This window comes from Bombus affinis, chromosome 7, assembly GCF_024516045.1.
Source record: "Bombus affinis isolate iyBomAffi1 chromosome 7, iyBomAffi1.2, whole genome shotgun sequence".
Lineage (NCBI taxonomy): Eukaryota > Metazoa > Arthropoda > Insecta > Hymenoptera > Apidae > Bombus > Bombus affinis.
In genome coordinates, this window is record NC_066350.1 from 5,337,870 (window position 1) to 5,350,550 (window position 12,681).

At 41.6% G+C, this 12,681-nt stretch overlaps 1 protein-coding gene across 7 annotated transcripts in view; it reads right to left on the minus strand.

The window, feature by feature from the left end:
- Positions 1-12,681, minus strand: part of LOC126918565 (leucine-rich repeat-containing protein 4C-like) — a 279,614-nt gene that overhangs the window by 96,019 nt on the left and 170,914 nt on the right. The window lies entirely within an intron of this gene.

Genomic DNA, 12,681 nt, shown 5'->3' on the forward strand with positions numbered 1-12,681 from the left:
CTCCCCCGTTCCTTTCCCGAAAACGGAACGAGACGATTTGTCACTTTCGTTGAAGAAATAGGCCAGCCCGGTACTTTGGCAATTCACAAACGTTGTTTTAAGCTATCCTTAGAATTTGCTTTTAAAACGATTGAAACCTGTAGAGAACGCCAGACGTAGCGTATTAAATCTCGCTTGCCCTTTAATTCTATTACATTCGACACGGCGTGATTGTAAGTTAGCAAGAAAAATTAAACACAATACGCGTGAGCACGCGCTCGCAACGATTAAAAACACTAGCGTAGTTCTCGTATGAAACTGTTATCGACGCAACATACTTATTTCGGTAATTATTATTAGGACCGCCGCGTTCAAATTTCTACAGCTTATTTTCGTCGACAAAGTTTGTAACAAACCGGTGAAACAAAAAGAATTGCCGCGCGTTAAACGTCCGCCGTTCAAAATTATTTACTCGCTAATTTTCAACATGGTCGGAAACTAGTCAAAAATAATTACAGCCACGCGAGCAGCAACGCATGGAGGGAAATATCCGTTCTGCGAGCGGCAAACGCGCGTGCATACTTCCAGGCAATATTTAGCTCGGCGTCTAATGACTATTTATACAACGATTAAGGTACAAAGTATCCTCTAACCTAACCGCTATCACGACGCCCTCGTCCTACCGAACCTCCGTCAAGGCAACAACGACGATATTCAAATTTCATCCAGCTTCCACCCTCTCGCTCCTCCTATCCTCGGTCTCTAGAAAGCTCCAAAACAAATCCTTTTATCCTTCGCGTTCCCTCGACGCTGCGTCTAACCATTCTGTAGGATGTGTTGGAGCAAAAGGAAGCGCTGCTGCATTTCCGTGCCGAGAGAACACTTCGTCAACCGCCGGGAGGAAGCGTACGTACGTATGTTGCGCAACAACACGGTAGATACATCCAAGCAGCAGCGTGTTCCATTGCGATCCGATCCGTTCCGTTCGCGAGCACGAGCAGGCAGGTAGAGCGAGATGATGTGAAAGCCAGACGATATGTAACGCGAAGGTTACCATTCACCTCCGGCACGCTGGTAAATCACGCATAAACAAAGTACTCGTCGTTGTTTCATCGAACGGTCACTGGATGGTTCAACAGGTACGTTCCTCGGAACGATACGCGCGTTTCGAAACTGGAGGAAGCGGCGAGAAGCAAGTAACGAGAATTAAAAGAAAGGCGAGAAGAAACGAAAGAGGGAAGAAGAGGTTACTTAGTAGCAAGGTGCGCGCACACTCGCTGGCCCTTATTCGCCATCTTTTTCTTCAACGATACTGGAACGAAACAAGAGGGGTTGAACATCGAGAGCCTTCAGCGGAACTGGCCCCAAGCCAAGGCATTATTTTTCGAGTGAACGGCAGAGAGAAAAGGAAGGAGAACGATGAAGGTACAAAGCATGGGCGCGTGACAGGCGAGAGAGAGAGAGAGGGAGAGAGAGAGAGAGAGAGGAAAATGCAGGAGACTAGGGTTGGTAGCCCAAATGAATATTTAATTTCTGCATATCTCACCCCGACTAAAGTTTAGCACGACGAAGCAGCCGTCTCTCCCAAGGGGGTGAAAGGAAGCTACGTATCCCTTGTACCCGTGGCGCAACCCCATCTCGTGATATAGGGTAAAGTCCTTGCGGAAATCGTGTGCCCCTTCGTTTCAGTTTAGGAGACCCGTGCACTGCCTATTTTTCTTTATCGCGTGTTTACTTATTTTGCTTTCTTTGTTTTTTGCACGACCACCCTGGTTTCTCTCCTAGTTTACATTTTTTAACCACTCGCTCCAGCTCACCGTGCTTGTCTTTCGCGCAGTTTCTTTTCCTTATTTTTAACCCGTCTTTCTACCCGTACGCCTTTCTTGCCGATACAGTTTGCGTTTTTACGTCTCTTTCTTCGACCGCTCTTTGGTTCCCTTCCGTTACTCTTTTATGGACGCAGTTTCCACTTTCTTTAATTCTTCATTCTCGTCGCTGCTCACGTACTTTCTCGATTTTTTACTTTCTCCCACTGCCGGCTTTTCCTCTTTTTCGCACATAATTTCTCTTGTCCCATATTTCTCTCTTCACCCTCTCGAAGTTGGCCATTTCTTCGTCCCTTGCTTCTCCCTCTCTTCCACTCGCTCTGGTTTCTTCTTTTTCCATTTCCCTGTCCCCCTCCTGGTCCGGCTTTTAGCTCCCTGTTTCTCCATTCCCACCCCTCCTCCCTCACCCGCACCCTGCTCTCGTTCCGTTTCACCATTTCTCTATTTCAAACTCTCCTTATTTTTCCCTACTTTTTTCCCCGCCAACACGAACTTCTTTTTGCACCCCTTTCTTTACCCGCTCCCATTTGTCCACATAGTTCCCCATTCCCTGCTTTTCCTTTTACTCTTTTCCTTTCCTAATTACAGTTTGTTGTTGCCCTATTTTTCTCTTCACTTTCTTCCTCTCCCTCTTCCTCTCCCTCTCCGCCTCGAATCGCAGTTTTTCTACTTCCACCCTCGTATTACGCATCCGTGTTCTTTCTCCATTGATGCAAATCTTTCTGTCTGTGCCACCATTCCCTGTTTCAGTTCCCGTCCTCGCCTACTCGTTTCTTGCTTTTCTTCCTCTCTTGTCTCCCATCCTCCACCTTCCATTCACTGCCCGCACCCACTCTCCGATTTATACAGTTTCTTTCTCGCTCTATAACGATGCTTTTCTTCTCGTATCTGTCCTTTCGACTTCTTACTTCTCCGTTCGTCTACCCCCTAAACACGGACAGCTTCTTCGACTACTACCCTCGACTCGCTCGACCCTTACCCATTCGCCGCTCCCTTTTCGACTTGCCCTGAAGGCCGGTCGCAGTCCAAGGGCCAATTACGAGGCTCCTCGCGATAGAACGTGGCAATGTCGAGGGCAGAAGAGCGCGATAGGGAGCGAGAAAAAAGGACCAAAGGAGAGGAAAGGTCGGAAGATGAGACGGTGGCAAGATTCGTAAAGATGGAGCTCCCGCTTTGCCAAGAACCAACGAAAGTGGAGTACAATTGCGAGGGGACGGTCGATTCGAGTAGTCGAAGGTCGGGCAAAGGTACGACGAGACGACGTTGTTGCTACTGAAATCCGTGGTCTGAGACTCACGCTGTCCGAGTTAAGCTTCGGCTTAGGAAGCTTCGCCCGTTCTCTATCTTCGTTATCGCGATATAGGAACGCTGCGCCGTTTTATAGATGAAATACGTATTATCTAGTGAACGTGTTTGCTTGGCGTAAGAACACGTTGGTGCTAATGACAAATGGAACGAGTCATTCTTCTTCGATGAAATATTTCTCTGTTTAAGTACTTATTCGTTCGTGCTATTTAATTTATTTATTTCGTTTAAGTTACGCGAAATAACGGTTTCCTTTAACAGATTTTCGATTCAAAGTTGGACCATTAATTACGTGCAGAGAAGCTGTATCGTTACTCTCGGTACTGCGACCACCATAACGTCGTTTAAAGAAACGCGGTTACGCTGGCGCGCGAATGCATTTCCTTATAAGATAAATAGCATTTCGTAGAATGAAACGCGTTGACATAACACGCCTGCATGGTCGGGATGAAAAGTGGAAGAAAGATTAAAGCGGTGAACGAACGCATAAAATTTAAACAGGCAGATTGAAACACGAAATATTCTCCGTTCAGTCCCCTTACGTTTGTACGGAGATTAAATAAAGAAGGGGCGGGGGCAGGGGTGACGAGAGAGCTGGTGAGGCCAGAGAGAATACAAAATATGCACCACCGTGAGACGAAGTTGGACGATAGATATAAACCAGCAATGGAATTAAAAAGTCCAAAGAAAGAAACATGGAAAAAGGCGAGAAGATAAGATTGGATGAATGGACACACGGGGAATTTTTTTTATGTGTACCTACAGGGAATAACAAAAGTCAGACAAGAAACGAAGAGAAATGATAACGACTTGATCGAGGGTCGATAGAGAATAGTTGCTATGAAAAGAAAACGGCAGATATGCCGGAGTTTAACAAAAATACGACACTGCCAAAGATAATGAAAGTACATATATATGTATGTATGCGGGTATTGGCTGAAAAAGAAAACAAAATAAGAAATATAAAATCTGAATGGAAACGATCGTACGTTTCGATCGAAGGTCTTCCGACGTTATGCTATTCGCTGGTAAGAGTGTATGTCAATCACGCCGAAACTCTCAGGGAAACGAATCTGTATCTGTATAAACATCGTGTTATACTAAAATGGAAGTGGGATAAAAATCATCGAGAAGGATTAAAACTTATACCAGGGAAGATGAGAACGTATTTCACTGAAAGCAAGAGAAACGTAGAAGAATCGAAGAATGCCAGTGAAAGGGAAAAAGAGAAAGGAGAAACCCCGTGGTGGGTAATCCGGATTTAGTCGTCTATTCGCTCGAATCCAAGACGATATTAACGGCAACCCGCATACATTCGTTTTTATCAAAGTCTACGTTAATCATCCAAGATATTGTATCAAAAGTGATTCCATTGGGTTTCTTTGTGCAAGGCACGTTTCGCTGTATCTTTAACATGACAATGGACACACGAAGTAATATAAAAGATGGAAATGTAAAATATTTGTTGAAAACTATCGCAAAGAATATAAAATCGGTATCTAATATAACGTATTACATTCTTGATACTCGAATAAGTCTCTTTCCTATTGTAGTTGAAGTATAGTAGATTGATCATAGTATTTAAGAAACCCAAGTTCGAGCAATCAAATTTTATGCTAGAGAATGTTCCGAAAAGCAATAAAATCTTTATATCGTATCGTAAAATACTATACTATAGTGTACTAGACAAATTTATATATTACGCTATAAATTTTTATAAATTTATTTTAATATTTCACGTTTAGTATGTTATAAAAATTCGTATATACTATACTGTATAAAAGTTTATACCTCTATAAAGAGCGAGAGGAAGGTAAATATCGCAATTGTTAAATTGCTTCAAATTACTATATTTACTTATCGATCGTGGATAAGACAAGATAAGAATAAGAGAAAGATAAATAAATATCATCGGACATTGGAACTTACGTAAAAATATTTAAAAAGTATATTTAAAATACTTTGCGATGACCAAATGCAATAAAGATATCGACGATAATCGATTTCTTATTCGCGAGTGGATCTCCGTGAAAATCTATAAGCAGCATAAACTGGCATATTAGAGCAGCGCGTAAATGTCGTCGATCGATAAATCGTTCTTTCTCGGTCAAAAATGCTGACAGCTCCTGTGCTGGCCAGATACAAAAATCTTCCTCGGATATGCAAATCCACGATCACCGATGCCCATATCGTGTAACATTAAACTCATGGAAACGTATAACACCGTTATACGACGCGTATGTACGTAAGTAAATTTCCAAAGGGCCAGTGAAGTGAAATTCAAATAAAGAATACTAACGGCAAGGCGGTATTTCCAGGTAGCGCGCAAGAAGGACGAGAAGTTAGACAAAAGGAGGTGGGCGGGCTGTAGCAGACTGGAAGAAAGGCGATACGATGGTCGAGAGAAAGTAAAGAAGAAATCTGGTAAAAAGAAGGACAGGGTTAAAAGAAAAAACGCAGGCGGCGAGAGGGAAGAACGAAGAAGAGAAAATGGAGACCGGTAATACTGGTCAAGTCGACCGGTTTAATTCAAGTTGCCGGTGGAATTTAACGTGACCGTAGTACCGCGACTAAAGCCTGTGTACTAATCTGCGTAAGCAGACACTTCGAAGGAAGTGACACGAGTATAATCTGAGCACCTGTATCCGCGTGTATGTATGTAGCGCTCGTAGAACGAGCAGCGTCACGTATAGATGTGTCACGGATACAATGTCTTCTTCCTTTCGGTAACGTAGTCGAACGACGCCAGTCGATAAGACGGAACGTATTCAAAAAGTACGGGAAAAAGGTAAAAGTTGGTAAGAGCGGAGTGGCGCGTACCGGATGAAATGAAATCCGAACGAGCAAAAGAGGAACAAAACGATGGGTATATGGTAACTCAAAGAGAGTAAGGGATCGTGGTAAGCAACGGTAAGAACGGCCTAATGAAAATAACTAAAGAGATAGATACTACGTCCGGCCAAGTTACCTTGTAAAGCAAAACTGTACGATAAAATTAGTCGAGGAATTAATATTCCCTAGGAAAAAGACGAATATTTCGTAAAGCTGTCTGACAAGATTATACGCGGAGATAGAGATATCCGGCGAGACCAGGGGCTATATAACCGTACGTTCAATTATAAAAATTATAGAAACGTTCTAAGAAGAAGGAACGTAATTATCGAGCAAGAAATACAAATATCTCTGAATAGAGAAAGAGCGCCAAAAGGAAAAAGCTTCTGGAAAAAAAGACGAAGACGAGCAACGATAAGACTCGAGAAGAAATAGAGGAAAGGATGAGAATGGAGAAAAGGTAGAAAGTGGAGCCTAGTAATTCGGACTGAAGCGACCATCTACTTTGAATCCAGGCTACTACCGAAACCGGGCTACTATCTACGGGGAACCATTCTTGTGCTCCTTCGTCCTTTCATCACGATATGCCACTGGCACATCTCCGTCCTCGTCGACGTCGTCGTCTTTCCAAGTACCCTAGCTCCCATGAGAAGCCCCGGAAATTGGAATCTTAAATCGATCTAAATCTTCTTTATCGCCGAAGGAGTCAGCGGCCGATCACGGACGAATTTTCTACGGTTCCAGGATTGCCTATATCGTCGCCTGCTACTCGACCTGTAAATTTAACGCCGATTGGGTCCTTCGATCTTTTATTAAAAGGGCTACTGCAACGTGCGCAACGATTCTTCCATTGCGTCTGTCAAGCTGCGGAAATTTAAGGAATGCAACGCAAACGTTCTTATAATTCAATTTCCTTGACGATCGATCGTCGTTCGACGCATCCATTTGCGTTGATTGTCCGCTCGCAGCACAACGAAGGAGTGATTGAATTTATGCAAGCGTTCTAAAACTGTCTCTCGCCATCTAAATTTTCATGTACAAAGTAGGTTAAATCGCTGGAACGATTGGGCAATTCGGAGCGATAATTCGATCGATCTCGATCACAGTCTGTTTTCAAGTTAGACAACGAAATACCAACTTTGGAGAACTTTCACATTTGTACGGGGATATCCAGGTGTTATCTGCCACAGTTATAACAAGTTGATATTTCAATGTATGAGAGGTTTACTTCAGTGATTTTCGCGTTTCATCTGAAATCCCATACTCTGCTATCCAGTAACAGATGGTTACAGTTGCCAATTTGTTTGTAAAAGTGAAAATATACTTCAAAATTTATACTTACGAAGAAGTATCCTCTCTTGAAACTATCTTCGAGTTGGTCTCTCACTACGAGCAAACAAATAATAGTTGAACTTGGCTCGTTATATTCAATTTTGTACGTTTACCTCGGAATAAGAGATATAAAGCGTAAGTGAAACAGAGTATCTTGATATCTAGCAGCTAACTAAAAAATGTTATCATTAAGCATCATTTAAATTTTTATTCCGGAACAATATCGTCAACAACGCGTCGTAAGTAAAGTAACTTTTAGATGAAATTTAACGAGACTTTTTTTACAATTGATCGAAGCTAATTAAAGATCAAGTAATTAAAAAAGACTAGGAATTGCGTTTGAATCACGCTTATCAAGCAGAAACACGGTGAAACGCAGAGATTAGAGATTCGTTGCAAGATCTGCAACGTGTTCGTTCGTAAATTAATATCGATATTTCATCTAATACTTCGTATTTCCCTATATTACTCGCAACACGCATCCATTTACCTCGTTGCGGTCCTCGTAACCTTGGCGTCTGCCACATTCTCATCTAGTACACATTCCCCGTTCCTTCAGCCAGTAAAATCATCACGAAACAATCTACAGCACCGGTACGTCGCATCAAAATGCGGAACTGAATTAGGTACGAGTTTAGGCTTCGCAACACTAAGATACTTGCTTTCCCCGAAATTACACTAGTATCTACGTTGGCTTTCGTTGGCAAACTAATCGAACTTTTCAAAGACAGTTTGTCAACTCGTCAAACCCCGAGGTCGTTTGACAAGAGGAGGACAAAACGAGAGCATTTTGGATAAAATTGGATTCGATCCGTGTAGATCAGTTTAATTATGAAATAGCAGCCGCATACCAGGTACATTCTCATCTTACGATACCTGTTTGTCTCTTATATCGGGCCAATGCGTTTTCACGTGTAATGTGATCACACCCTTGCCCTCTTAAGCCGGAACCACCAACACTATACACGGAAACAACCACAAACACGGGTCGAGGGTGAATCGATCCACGTGAAATGTATCCGCGCGTCTCGCGTCACGCTCGAAATTTCGAGCACCGCTATCGACACGTCCCGTACCTTGAACACCGATAATGTGATAGATTTGCCGATAGAGAGCCGAGCTTCGTACGTATCGCGAACGTGTAGGGCACCGAACAATACGATCGATTAATCGTTCTTAAAGACAGCGTCTCGTCGTTGCGATTGCTTGCCATTCACGGGACGATATCGTACCGCTTTGGAATCGTTGCTCTGGGAGCCTCTCGCTTCCATTAATCGATCAATCCACGTATCGTCTTTTTCTCTTCTTTTCTTGTTTCATTTTCTTTTTCCATCGGTTCTATCGGTTTTGCCATTGATTGCTAAACGACGCTCTTTACTACCGTGATTTTTACTCGAAGGTTTGTATTAAGCGCGAATATAAACGTTTACGTATATTCTAAAAGCATTCGTTTTAATCGAATTATCAAAGACACGCTTCGAGCAATTATCGACTTCGTACGTCGAGTTCCGATAAAAATATACTGTACGGATCAAGCCGACTTACGGGCATCCCTGTTATTTCACGTATGTATTCAGTTCGAGTCTTTTCCCAATGCAAATAAGCTTGAGCTAGAGACTGTATTGTCCACGTTGTTTGACGCAAATATCACCAGAAACCGTTTGCTTACATTGTTGTCGTTCCTCTCTCGCGGTCAAACCGTGTTTCGCGATCAAACGAAATTAACCCCGTGAACTAACCTCGCGTAACAGAGTTAAAATAAAAGTAACGCGGTCGAAAGGGATAAAAGGAAACAGGCCAACAGCCGACCACGTGGATATTTAAATAATTGCGATAGGAGGAGCTGGAGGATGAACGAATTGAACCGAAACGCAGTGCGAAGAGCGCCGTAATATCGAAAATAAGTATTATATCGATCGACAGTTTGGGTAACTGAATGATGGAATCAGGACAATCGGGCATGATGCAAGGTGTCGAAGTAGATGCCAATCGTGTCTAACATCGCGTGTCGCGTTGTAAGCGTCGAGGATCACGATCGACGCGTCAAGCATCTTGAAGGCTGACAATGTCACGAGAGAGTTACACGTTACAGAGCAAACAATATACGGTCGAGTTTGAACAGCGCCGGATAGGATGTATCTTATAATTTTCTAGCGTATCTAGACGCTTCGTTTTATTTCACTCCGGTGAAGGTCTGATAATATTTGCGCGTGTGCTGCGATGCATATAAAACGCGATTACCGCCTGACAAAAATATCGATTTATCGTCGTGTGCCACAAATACATTTCCCAGCAAAATCATGCGAATATTTCGCGGCGGATACTCACACGCCTGTTTTTTCCTTTCTCTTTTTCAAAAATATCGAATCGCTAAATGAGAATCCATTTCGATCGAACACAGTGCGTCAGTGGTTATTCGAACATTGCGAGCCAATTTCAGCAGAAGTCGTGAATCGTTTCCTCGATAACGGGCGAAGGCTAATATTTCAAATATCATCCATACGCGTAGATGCGATATACCTATCTTTTTGCTCTTTATCGTCGCACGAGAGAAAATTGCAACTTACATCTATCTTATTGTTTAACGAATAAATAGAATCGACGTTATTGCCAGGACTTTATTATTTTTATCTCAGGATATTCTAATTTCGCAAGAGATAAAATAAAAAGTAGAATACAGCGGAATGTCTAATGTTTCTGACAAAAAACACAGCTCTGCTCTCGTCTACGTTTTTAAAGCTTATTGAAGTCTCATGCCCGCTGCACGAATGAATTTGCATAGCAACTTGCGACAATTTCGAAATCGAATTTCCTGTCGCGAGAAACTTGTTTTCCAGTGATTCGTTTAATTAAAAACACCTCGGTCTCGTAGCTAATTACGCGGAATGCAGCTATAAATTGCCAGGCCGAATGGATATAAGAGCGTTTCTATTATTTTCATAATCAACTGACTCGCTTCCATCGCTGTTTCGTCTATTCGAGATCTTGCCGTCGTGTTAGCCGTTCGATCGATAGAATTTCGCCGATTAAGCTTTATCAGACTTTCTTTTAAAAACACGTTCGATATTTTCGTTCTGTCATCGAAACTCAGTAGTTTTTTCTGCTCGAATACGTAACAGATCCATCCTATCGAGTAATCGGATTGAATCGGTCGTGTATCGAATCACGCTTCCGAGAATAATACACGTTCCTTGGACCATTCATTACGCGGTATTAAATATTCTTAAAAAATCAGGAATCTTATATCTTTTGGCGTATTATTTAATCGTTATTGAAAATGAAGCGTGTATATCGCGTTTATATCTGCAAGTAATAAAACCGACCAAACTGAAATTTACTTGTCTTTGTCAATTTTTAATTCTCCGATTATAAAAGCTTCTGATTAAGAAACGACACGGATTAACAAATTGATACTGTATCGGTTCCTCTACTTTTATTACTTTTACTTTTAACTTTGTCTTCGTCCAACGCGACCAGATTTCGTTCTTCCTTGGAATTCGCGTGGACGAACGATTCCTCGTCTTCGTACCCATGTTATCACGCGCAGTTACCTTCTACAACCGGACTTAATAAATTAGTCTACTCCGCCCACACTCCTTCCTCGTATTGGCTCCATCAATTCCGATGTCGAGTTTTATGCGTTGGATATGTGCATACACGCACGCCTTGGCAATATCTAATAGTCTGCGCCGAGATGAAATAAATTACAGTCTTCCAGGGAAACTATACTGGACAAGGCAATTGGCTAATTACTGTTACAACTCTCCTCTGCACAGTGTCAATCAGACACTTGGCAGAATTTGTGATCGTTAGAAGCAGACGCTTCCTTGCGTTAAGAAACGTGTCCCTTGTTGAACTATTCCGTTTAATGTAACGAAAGTCAGTACCTGAGCAAGTTCATTTTTAATAATAAACTGCTACGATCGGTACAATGGATGATACCTCACCGATTTCGATGATCTTGAAACACGTTGTCAAGATGAACGTTCTGAGTATTCTTTCCTATGCGTATAATCGTTGCACAGCTTCAGTTTCCAAGATATTCAAAATAAAAAACTTCAATTTTTTAAATTACGATTAAGCACAGACAGCCAATATATTATTCCCATTGTTAAGGTGCCGTTCATAATAACTTGTACGTAATGAAATATGTAACGACGTGACAAAATTAGCTCCGAATGGAGGGAAACAAATCACGTAGATAATTTGTTTGTTAATCTTCCGTCGTAAATATTCTTAATCGCTGTATGAAAAACCATTTTAAGCGTGAAACTTTTAATTACTATCTGACTTAACGCACGATAAACTTGATGATAGATTAGAAAACATTCGTGCCGCTTCATACAGCTGTTGCGAATAAAATATTTGTATCGAACTACGACAGTCACGTACTAAACCTAACGGCGGATTTTTCCCACTGCTGCGAACGAATCGCGTTAAACGAGATGCGTGTAGTATGAAAATCCTGTACCAAAACCAGGCAAACTACTCAACTAATTTTCCTCGAAATTGCGAGTTAACGAGCTTTGCCTGTGCAACAACCGGATCTCTTTCTACGACCCGAAATACCAAATTTGCTTCTCAGCATGACGACGCCTTTATGATGTCTATAGACGTCAAAGCAGGAGTGCGAAGTTTTAATATTTAACCTTTTCGCCTGTATGAACGAAACAACCTCACGATGAAATGTCATTCATGCGAGACTAAGGATAAAATATTTCGCATAGGCATCTGGCTTTTCCCTAAAAAAATGATTTTATCCCGACTAAATTTTGCAGAAACCTACAGAGCTTCCCCGCAAATCTAGCGATCCCTTTTTCTTTCTGTGTGCTTTGTATACAGCGTACAATCAATGTTTCAAGTAATTTTATGCCAACATAGAAACATACGGTAGAAATATATGAATATATGTAACGGGTGAACGTAAAGGTTAGCGTATCTATAGATAGAAGCTTCCACAGTATGTAATATCGTAATTTATATTTAATACAATTGTTGAAACTTTTTCTGAAAACATTACAAATACCTTTTTGTTCGCTGAAATGAGAGCAAGACTGAAATGTAAAAATTCAAGTATATCTCATCGAAATATCCCTCGTTCGTTCAAAGCGTCGCGTTAACGACATCGTTGCGACGTATTTCGTTCGTGGATGCAAGGTAATTAAAAACTCGTCTATCTCGGTGTGTAGTTATTTAATCCGTATAGAATGTAGTAATATATGGTTCGGTATAAAATAGAATTAACGTCGTCTGTAAAATGTAAAACCACAACAGAGAATTTGATTTTGATAGCGGAATTTATTCAAATAGATTTGTTCGAATCTGAAACTCGTCTCATCGAGATTACGAAGTCCCGTTAAATATTTCTGTTTATTTGCGAGTGTTTGAAGAAAAGGGCTTTTTGCCC